The 11,574-nt window shown below is 40.6% G+C and overlaps 1 non-coding gene across 1 annotated transcript; it reads right to left on the bottom strand.

Annotated features, from left to right (window-relative positions):
* Positions 1–3,316: 3,316 nt before the first annotated feature.
* LOC115031401 lies at positions 3,317–3,449 on the bottom strand. Its single transcript, XR_003837041.1, has one exon. It is a non-coding gene; the product is annotated as a small nucleolar RNA SNORA17 (small nucleolar RNA).
* Positions 3,450–11,574: the final 8,125 nt, after the last annotated feature.

Raw genomic sequence — 11,574 nt, 5'->3', positions numbered from 1 at the left:
GTACTGCGGGGCACATCCTTGCATCTTTAAAAACAGGTCCATCAGCATCTTTATCAACACTTTATCTCTTTGTTCTCCTCCAATTTGTAGCAGGAATAAAATAAAATGAGATAAATTTAAAAACAGATTTTTGCTTAATATGTAGAGACAGATATCTTCTAGGTATCATGACTTTCAATCTACCAATGTCTCACATTTCTTCATGACTGACATTCTCCTTAGTGTCTCAAAAAGTTCTATACTTCTCACTCATCATCTTATTTCTGCTTATTCCTAGATACACTTTATATTTGTACTATTGTAAAAATTGTCACTTTTATTTAATTTTAAACAAATGAATACTAATTTTAAACAATTATTTAAGTTCTTTCCATTTGTTAATAATAAATACAAATTCAGCTAAATATATTGTGTCTCATGCTTAGCCAAATATTAGTTTCTAATATTAGGGAATTATTAGGGTATGTCATTTAGTCTTTGTACTGCTCTGACCATAATACCTTGTATATATAGTTTGTGTGTGTGTGTTTGTGTGTGTGTGTTTGTGTGTGTGTGTGTGTGTGTGTGTATGTATGTATGTTTTGGGGGACATAAGTTCCCCATATTTGCTGATTTATATTAACTACACCCACATTTTGCTGAAGATGATGAAGGTCAAAATCTGTGAGTCATGGTTTTAATTTTTTCCTTTGATTGTTAATAATCCCACATCTGTTTGTTCTACTTTGTATTTCTCTTGCTGCACATGCACATAATGTCTCAGTGTTTTCATCAGAACTCATAAATATTATTTTATTTAGGCTTTTCCATTCAGATAAACAAATCATTTCTTGTTTTAATTCATGACTGATTCTAATGAATATTTTATGTGCATTGTTTAAAAATTTTTACTGAGTTTTTCTAAAATAATATTGCTATCCTTTCAAATTATACTTTATCTTGCAAATTTAGGCAAGATTGTTGTTATTATAATAATTAACTAATTGTTTTCATGTAATATTTTTAGAAGAACTGAGGGAATTGATCACTTTCAAAGATGGTTAAATTTTATTTATACACCATTACTGATCAAACTCAGATGTGATTTTTAATTCATGTGCTTTAATTATATTGAGATTAAAATAAATACATTAAATTTTGTTTTAGAAAAAACTTGACAAACTGCTTCAGATTATTTGGGAATATTAATGCTCATCTTTCCCCATTCCTCTCAATTCATTTACTCCCAAATAAGTGATTTTACTCCTTATGCCAAGTAACATCATCATCACTTCTGTCCATTTCTCATCTTCTTCACAGGTCAAGCGTTGGGCTGCAGAGGTAGTTGTGTTAGCCATTAAAGGCAAAAGCTCACATTCTTGACTCCCCTCCACACAGTAGATGATGAACCCCTTTCTGCGAGTTTTCTATCTGGCCCCATATAACTGCCTCCCTCTGGCTTTCTTTTCTTTAACTCTTTGTTGATTCTAAGTGAACTTCACATTGTGCACCACAACCCCACTCATCCTTCCCCTGAACACATCCTCCACCCTTGAAAACTAACCTGCAACAGAGGAAGAAAAGCTCATTGTGGAAGCAGTAGTGTGCCACAGTGTGTCCCACAGTATGCCCTTTTGTCTACACTTCTTTGCTTGCAAATGATCATTCCAATTACTCATAGGTTTGATATAATTCCTCTGGCTTCTGCTATACTATCAAAACTGAAACCTCACTGGGACTCCTCTCAGATATCTTGTTGTGGCCCTTTGTCATGGAGACCCTGTAGTTTTGGATCTGTAGGACCAGCCTCTTCATGCACTCTGGAAGTTCATCCATGGGGTAGATGTTAAGGTGGGCCAATTCAAAGCCCTGAATCTGGGACTGAGAAGTATCTGAACTGGTTAGCCCACCAACTCTCCTATCCTCAGGGCAGGCTCACTCACAAATCCTGCAACCAGGACCAGCTCTACTCTGCTGTATCTATGTAAATAAGGTGTAGGCCTGCTCTCCCAAGTGTTGCAGCTGGTAAGGGACATGGCTAGTTCTTCCATGCTCATGTTCTCTCACCTACCATAGATGCCAAGGGACAAGGGAGGGGAGGAGGGTGTCTCTCCCTCATTTTCACCACTGCCCAGCAGACACAAGGCAGGGCTGCTTCTCCTAAACCTATATCCTCTGAATTGGCTCACCTGCAACTCCCACATCCAGGGTCAGCTCTATTGTGCTTCTCAGGTGAGTTAGTAACAGGGCCTGCTTTCCCAAGTTCTGGAGCAGGTAAAGGACTAGGACGGCTCTCCTGCTCTCAGGACTCCATCCCACTACCGGTGGCAAGGGCAAAGGGAGGGGAAGGAATCTCTTCCTCACCATTGCCAATGCACAGAAGACAAGAGGCAAGACTGGTTCTCCAAAACTCACAACCTCAGGGCCAGGTCACTGGTACCCCAGCCACCAGAGTCAGCTCTACTGTGCTATTCAGATGAGAAGCAGGGCCTGCTCTCTGTGTGCTGCAGCAGGTGAGGGGCAGGGCCAGCTCTCCTGCTTTTATGATCCTAGGAACCTGTATCCCACCAGCAATAGGTGAGGGGGAAGAGGGAGGATAGTGTCTCTCCATCACTTATGCTACTGCACGGAAGATGAGTTGTAGAGCCAGCTTTCCCATGCTCATGTCCTGGGGACCATCTCACCCACAACTCCCATAATGTACAAGGCCTACTCTCCCAATTACTGTAGCTGGCTATGGGCAGGGTCTGTTCTCCTGTTTTTATGTCCCAGGGCCAGCTCTCCCATGATGCCCAGGTAAGGGGTAGGGACAGTTCTGCACAGCCCTCAGACATTGACATGTCTCCATGTGGCAGCCCAGACTAATGATATCTGCCTGGCCTTTGGTGGCAAAAGACCCTTGCTGCTTCAGGGCCATGGACCTAGACATGGACCCTGATGGCAGCACAAGTCAAAACCCCACTATGGCCCAAGGTGGCATCACCATCTACTCACATCAGGCCATTCCTCATTACCCTTGAGTGTGCAGTTCTGCCTATCTACATTGTGCCCACACCCTTCTGTTTCTCTTTCTCTTCTGATTCTCCACCACTTACTTGTTCCCTTTAGTGGCGCCCAGAGTCTTTAAGTGTCTGAGGTCATCTCAGGACCTAAGTGGTCTTAGGAATGCTGCACCCTACTTGTACATCATAGCACTGAGCAGGGATCATCTTGGTCATGGTCTGCCCTCCCAGGCCTATGCAGTGCCAGACTGGTAGTCATCCCAGACTAGCTCCCTATCCATGCCTGCATGGCATCAGTCTGGTGATCATCTTAGGCTCGCTTTTTTTTAAAGGGAATGGTTAGGCTACTAATCTTTCAGATGTTCATGGATCAGAACACTGGGTGTGTAGTACATAGCCTCTCTTCTCTCTGCCACCTACCAATGCAAATGTGACACAGAAGCCACACCTAATGCCTCTAGGGACAGGTCTCTGCCTTTCTTTTTAAACATAGTAAAGTTCTTAATCTAGTGATTTCATGTTTCCAGGATTCTTAAAATACATTCCTCTCATTATGTACTTAGAAATCTCATTTGCAGCCCAAGCACCCAGTGGCCTATTACTGCTCTAATCTAAAGCTCTTGCATGAAAACAGTCTAGTGTTCTGTTTTTTTTTTTAATTCGATATTTTCTTTATATACATTTCAAATGCTATCCCAAAAGTTCCCTATACCCTCCCTCTACCCTGCTCCCCTACCCACCTACTCCCACCTCTTGGCCCTGGTGTTCGCCTGTACTGAGGCATATAAAGTTAGCAAGACCAATGGGCCTCTCTTCCCAGTGATGGCCGACTAGGCCATCTTCTGCTACATATGCAGCTAGAGACACGAGCTCTGGGGGTACTGGTTAGTTCATATTGTTGTTCCACCTATAGGGTTGCAGACCCCTTTAGCTCCTTGGGTGCTTTCTCTAGCTTCTCCATTGGGGGCCCTGTGTTCCATCCTATAGATGACTGTGAGCATCTACTTCTGTATTTGCCAGGCACTGGCATAGCCTCATATGAGGCAGCTATAACAGGGCCCCTTCAGCAAAATCTTTTTGGCATATGCAATAGTGTCTGGGTTTGGTGGCTGATTATGGGATGGATCCCCGGGTGGAGTAGTCTCTGGATAGTCCATCCTTTTGTCTTAGCTCCAAACTTTGTCTCTGTAACTCCTTTCATGGGTATTTTGTTCCAACAGAAGAATGGATACAGAAGATGTGGTATATTTACACAATGGAGTACTACTCAGCTATTAAAAACATTGGATTTATGAAATTCTTGGACAAATGAATGTATCTGGAGGATATCATCCTGAGTGAGGTAACCCAATCACAAAGGAAGTCATTAGATATGCACTAGTGCCCTGTTAGTAGTGGTTACCCCTATGCTGAAAACACCCTCACTAAGACTATTTTCCCATTGAAAAGATGCTAAGTGAACGATAAGGGCTTCTATAATGAACTACCCCAGCACAGTAACTAACCAGCAGCAGAAAGTCATTTCTCACAGGTCCAAAGGCTAGGAAGCTCAACGGTTAAAGTGATTTACTTCTTCATGGAAGAATGATCTCCTTACTGCAGTTGGCTGGAGTACTGAGCAAGATGCTGGGGCTTTTTAAAAGTCTCTGCTTCCATTGTGCTTGGACCTGATCATGCTAGGACCTAATCACCTTCCAAGGTCTCACTTTCTATTTCATCATCTAGAGCACTAGGATATTAACATAGGAATTTGGAAGAGAGACAGGGTCAGACATTGGCAAGCTAAGGAGGCTTGTATCCAACATTGTTCATATCTTTCTGGTAGATCTAATTGCTTCTCTCCAAAATTCAAGATGACAGATTTCATTATCTTAGCAATTCTCTCTTTCAGAGAAATATTTAATATTCACTCTTCATATGAAATTAGACTCTAGTCTCCTTTTCACCTGCTTTCAGAATCAGAAAGAATTTCTCCTTTACTTCCTATGGAGAGACATCCTGTTATAGAGGACACTGGAAGGAAAGTTTCTGTTGTGTTGTTAAGTGGTGTGGTGGGGTAGGCAGCCTCTGTGAGAGTACCATTGTCACAACAGTCCCCACTTTAAGGCCCAGGAACTGTTTTGTTACTCTGAGACCCACACCATTTGCTAGGACTCTCAGCTGTGCAAATTTCCTTTTATAGTTGTCATGAATCTGCCACATTTCTCATGAAGTGTTCAAATTTCTTCCTTCTGTCTCTTAACATTACTATTTGGTGAAACAAAGATGGGATGGAATTCAGTAGGGAGGTGGGAAGACAGCAGAATGGGCAAAATCTCTGGATCCATGAACAAATGTGCCACACCACTAAGCGAGCACTGGCACGAGGAACATGCACTCAATGGCACTTGCTGACAAATAGACGTTTGATAGGACAGTGTGGTGGCATGCCACCGTGCTCCCTGCCATGATGATAACAACTAAGCTTTTGAAACTGTTAACCGACCCAGTTAAATGCTTCCTTTGCCAGGAGTTGCCTTGTTTGTGGTGTCTCTTCAGAGTCATAACACACCAAGACTTAATGCTTGAGTGTTGAAAGTTTGTAGCCAGCATGTCAGATGATGCTGATCCGATATGGACAAACAGTGACTTCATAAGGTACAAAGAATTCCATATGCCTACTATCTTCAAAGAGTCTCCAGGTTGCAGCTTTGTTCTTGTTCTAGTTTTTAAAATATTTTAGATAACATTTGTTCTTTTGTTTAAAAAAAAGACAGAGAGGGATCCTTTTCACTAAGAAACCACAGTAAATACTTGTACAACTATTGAAAAATTCCATGTTTGATCTCATCTTCTTTAGAATAAACTGTACATTATTAAACTGTTATGTAAACATTCCATACATGGTCCTTACAGGAAAAGCACAGCTTTGTGTAGGTTTAATATCATTGAGCTCTCTGCTGTACAGATTTTTGTTGTTTGCCAACTTAGGGACTACTTGTTAGCCAGGGGCTAGGAAGAGAAAAACAGATGTATTGTCTTGAAAAGAAAGAGCAGGATTGACAAGCAAGCACTGGCCCCCAAGCTAGTTCCGGTCAGTTTCCTGAAGAACAAAAAGACTAAACTCTCCATGTTTCTTTCTGCATAGAACAGAGTTAGTGTAGCCATTCTCATATAATCCCCAAACCTGAAGCATCATCACAGGTCAGAATTAAGCTGCACACTCCATCATATAAGGGGTAAGTTGGCAAAATCCTCCTTATAGATACTCAAAGCAGCTAGAAAGGAAATCTTTAAGATTGAAGTTCTTACTTTCTTAATATTCTTACTCAGGAGCTTGTGACTTTGCCTTAGGTCTTTAGGCTCCAACCTTCACATTTTTGCCCCTACTGTCAATAATTCTCCCATAGCCGTGTGTGTGTGTGTGTGTGTGTGTGTGTGTGTGTGTGNGAGAGAGAGAGAGAGAGAGAGAGAGAGAGAGAGAAACAGAGACAGAGACAGAGAGAGACAGAGTGCTTGTGTTCAAATCAGTCATATTGGCATAAACAATCAAAATCTGCCTTCAGACATTGAGAATCCCTGTGTCCATTTTTTGCTATGTTTAATAAACATTATTCTAATAGATTTTTCTCATAGAATGTTATTTTCTAGGGTGAATATTTTGGTTGCCCATGCAAGAAATCTTTAAAATGTATTAAAATGTATGTAGATATCTAAACTAGTGAAATCCACAGGCGGGTTTAGGAGATCTCTGACTAGTGGGCATTTTATTTATTTCCATTTGTTGTGTCAGTGTATATTGTATGGCTTGTGTGCATTTGCATGTTCATATATGTGCAGGTGCATGGGCGCATATGAAGACCTGAGGTTGACATCAGCTGCCTTTGTTGACCACTTTCCACCTTATATGTTGAGCCATGGACTCTTGGTAAATCTAGAGATCACTGTATGCGATAGTCTTGCTAACCAGCTTGCTCTTGTGATTTCCATAGGCTGAAAACCACACTCCCCTGGCATTTATTTAGGTCTTGGGAGCCTTAACTGCAGTCCTCACTCTTACATGGCAAGTGCTTCATCTACTGTGCCATCTCTCTAGCCCCACTAATAAGTATTTGTATAAAGTATATAATATATTCTCCTAAACCCATAAGCATAGACCTAGGTAATAGGTAGGCTCCTATCTCTACTACTTCATTTTTCTTCACATAGGTATCCAAGCTAGTTGGTTTCAACCCTTCAGTTTATTTCACCCATGTAGAGAAGAAACCTTGAGCTATCACACCACCTGTTTCCATCTCTGTAAGTAGAGATTCACAGCCACTCCTGGTTGATGTTCCATGGGTTACCAAGGAAACCATATGTCAGGTAAATATACTTGGTATTTGAGAAGTATTCCCTGATGGTTTAGTATTCTGTTTAGTTTTAACTAGACCATTTTACTGTGGATAAGTAAAAAAGAAATCACACTTAAATCAATGTTTCCTTAAGGATTGTGCAGTATTGATGACACAGGAAATCTATTGCAGATACCCTTAGACAGTGTGTGTGGCAATGGACCCTTCATGAGGTAATCAAGTGTTCAACAATGCCTAGTGATGCCCAGTATTCAACTAAAACATACTGCTAAATGTCTCAGAAGACCCTGAGCTCAATCATCCTGAGGAAGATGTCACTAGGGAAACAGTTGTTCTCCAACCGGAAAGCCTTGGTGTGATGGCTATTCCCAGTTGTCAACTTGATTTTTTTCTTGAATGAAATACAATCCAGAAGTGGAAGGCATGAGTGTGATCCACATCTTGAGGCTGGAAGACACAGGCTTTTGATCCTGATCTTGATGCAATAGTGATCATGAAAAGCTTAGGCCCAGGCAAGGTGGTATATGCCTTTAATCCCAGAAGATAGAGGCAAGCCTGAGTTCTATCTGAGTTCCAGGCCAGCCTGGGACAGAGCAACTTCCAAGTAAAGATTAAGTTAGATCCAGGCTTTGTGGTACACACCTTTAATCTGGGAAATACTTTCTGCTGGAGGCCTACATATGAACAATGGAAGAAAGAGGACCTTCTTTCTTCTTCTTCTTCTTCTTCTTCTTCTTCTTCTTCTTCTTCTTCTTCTTCTTCTTCTTCTTCTTCTTCTTCTTCTTCTTCTTCTTCTCCTTCTCCTTCTCCTTCTCCTTCTCCTTCTTTCTCCTTCTTCTTCTCCTCCTCCTCCTCCTCCTCCTTCTCCTTCTCCTTCTTTCTCCTTCTTCTTCTTCTTCTTCTCCTTCTCCTTCTCCTTCTCCTTCTTTCTCCTTCTCCTCCTCCTCCTCCTCTCCCTCCTCTTCCTCCTTTTCCTGCTGCTGCTGCTGCTGCTGCTGCTACTGCTGCTTGCAATTACTTGGCAGCATATCTGTTGGAACCCTCTTCTTCAGGATTCCAGCTTATACAGAAAACCAGCTAAAACACCTAGCTTCATGGAACTGAGTAACTACTAGATTACTGGACTTCCCATTCACAGTTGCCTATTGTAAGGTTGATTGGACTGCAGACTGCAAGCCATTCCAATGATTTTCCTTATAAAAAGAGACATTTCATAAGTTCTGACTCTAGAGAACCCTGCCTAATACACTTGGCAAGCGATGAAAGCCTTCCTCTCTCTACCATCATATACACATCCCCAACCCAGGTGCCAAAAATTCCAGTGCCTTACAAGTTCAGTTTTCATTTGAGTATACAGTTAGCAAGGTGATAAGATCTTAAATCTTGTTGTTATGGAAGAAAAAAAGAGAAAAGCAAGTTGGTTCTTTAGGATGCCTGAGCTTCAAGTTAGATACCTGAAAATCAGTCAGAATATGCTCTCAATAAAGGCAAGCCTATTGGAATAATCTGTTTATAATCTGTATAATTGCACCTGTACAATCTGTTTATAATCAAGTAATGATCAAAATACATTGCATTTAAGTCTCCATGAATATCTGAATTCCATTTCTAGTATAACTTCTTGAAATAATTAGAATATCTGTTTTATATTTGACTCTGTCTGTATTTAGCTGGCTTTATCATTTGACCACTTTGCATGTTCCTCTGAGTGTATATAGATATTAATAATTCTGTGTAGTGCTTTTGTTTATATTAGATTCAGGTCTTTCTCCCAACCCCAACCCCTGTTTTTCTTAAGAGTATCTTGGGCCTGGAAAGCAGTTAAAAGTATTGATTGTTCTTGAAGAGGACCCAGGTTTGGTTCTCCACACCCACATGGCAGTTCACAACTGCATATCATACCAGTTCTAGGAAATCCTATGCCCTCTGATGGCCTCTGTGGGCACTTGCATACAGGTGATGCACATACATTTATGTAAGCAAGCACATATGTATACAAACAAAAATAAATTAAAAATTAAAAGAAAATAATAAACAAAACAAGAAATATCTTAGGGTTGAGATGACTTGCCAGATGAAGATGCTTGCTGCCAAGCCTGATAAGAATCTCACATGTCTCAAAAAGACTCTCCTCTGACTCTGCCCTCCAACACAAATAAACATATTTTAAGAGAATATTTTAGAAATATATCATGTATCTTCATCTATCACCAGAGACATTTAATAGCAGTATTTATATTTTATTATAACTATGGTGTTAGAACTCATTATAATAATGCCCAGAGTCTCTAATTCACTGGACAAATCTCAAAAAGATTTAGGCACAATGTTATATGTCTATAGTGGAAATAAGAACTGGGGAATATAAGGAGGACTTGAGATTTGGAAATAAAAAATAGTTAAAGAAACAGACTTTCAGAATGCAGGACAGACTCTGACAGCTAGCTGCAGAGACAATCAGGATGAAGCAAACTAATGTGCCTAGGGGCACAGCGAGCACCTGGGAAAGCCAGCCTTTCTGACTGTGATCTTCTGTGTTCATCTATACACTGAGAAGGCTGGTTTGTAGATTCTCTCACTCCTCTGTCTCTACATTTCTAGCAACTCTTATGCTTGTAAAGCAGATAATGAATAGATTAAAAATAAAAATTAGCACATAAAACAACAAAAGGAACAGTAAAGAATGTTCTGTTGAAACCAGCTTCTGCAATACAGTTTCAGTAGGAGGGGAGGCAGTGGGGACTATGTATGAACTGCTTTCTTGAGGAGTTTTTATACAGAGCACTTGAATCATGATAGTTCTGTATAAGGTTTAATTCAATAACAAGCTATGATTTTTCAAGTACCCAGTTTATTGTGAGCAGGAATAAAAATCCAGAGAGTAACACTGGGAGAAGGAAAATTGGAAATATCTGCTAATAATTATAAATTTGCATACATTTGACCCTTGCATCACTTTAAGGAATTAATCATATCCCAGTATGGACATGACTAGGTAAAGATGTTGAATTTAGCATTCTGTGCAATGGAGGAAAACAGAAAATAATAATATTCATCAAAGGGTGATAGATTCAACAAACAGTTGAATAATGATCCGTCAGAGAAACCATAAAGCAGGGCCTATACAAATGGAAAGGAACATCACCCCAAAATGGTAAGCAAAAAAATATTAGAGACAAATTAATTCATAGATATTCATATATATAATATATAATTATATATAATTAGGTGATCTCTGAAGGCATAATTGTAAACAAACATGTTAATAGTGTTTATATTTTAAAGAATATGAGGTTGAAGGAGTAACTGATGCCTGTTATCTCGCTGTCAGTGATTGATTCTGCAGCCCAAAGGAGATATACTAGGAAGGAAAGTGCCCTCAAGTCAGGACTCTTCATTACACAGTTTCCACCAAGACTTTGTATTTGGTTTCAAGTACATAGTTTCTCAATCATTTCCTTATAAAGGAGACCCCATAGACTTCCACAGTTGTTACCCATTCTGGCTTACATCACTGTAAACTGGCCCCTATTTGATCCCATTTGTTACTAACCTCACCATGCAGAACTGGCTGGCCTGGAACTCACTATATAGACCAGGCTGGCCTTAGATTCCCTTGACTCCCTCTGATCTGTTTGACCTCTGCGTCCTGAATGCTGGGATTAAAGGTATGTGCAGCCAAGACTGGCTTCTACCCTATTTTTGAGATAGAGTCTTTCACTGAACCTGGAACTCAATGTTTGACTAGACTGTCTGGCTTAGGAGCCACCCAGATCATTCTGTTTCAGCCTTCTGAATACAGGGATCACAGGTTCTACCACCAAACTCAGCTTCGGTATGGGTCCTAAGGACCCAAACTGAGCAACTGCTTTTCTGACTGATTCGTCTCTCCACCCATCCTGCCTGTTTTTGCTCAGCATCCACACTCCCATGTTCTAATCCTATAATCCAGTCATCTGTATGCCTTTGTCAGACCCCACCACTGAAGTGGCTAGTTCAGAGCTCAACAACGAAAACAAAATCTCTTTACAAAAGCATCCAAATCCTCTCGGTGCCCCTTCTCTCCTACTCCAGGCTCATTTCAAAACATGGCTCAATTAACTATTAATCTGCAGTCTATCCAAGATGCTTTATGCTTGGGCATAAAGAATAATTCACACTTCTTTCTATTCTCCCACCTAACCTGCCATTTTACTCCTAAGTCAGCTAAAACTTGCCACCTTGCCTACCCTACCTTAGCAGAGATGGCCTCCCTTTCC

This window comes from Mus caroli, chromosome 6 (genome assembly GCF_900094665.2).
Source record: "Mus caroli chromosome 6, CAROLI_EIJ_v1.1, whole genome shotgun sequence".
Classification (NCBI taxonomy): domain Eukaryota; kingdom Metazoa; phylum Chordata; class Mammalia; order Rodentia; family Muridae; genus Mus; species Mus caroli.
The sequence above is the reverse complement of the archived record's forward strand: the minus strand, read 5'-3'. Positions and strand labels throughout refer to the sequence as shown.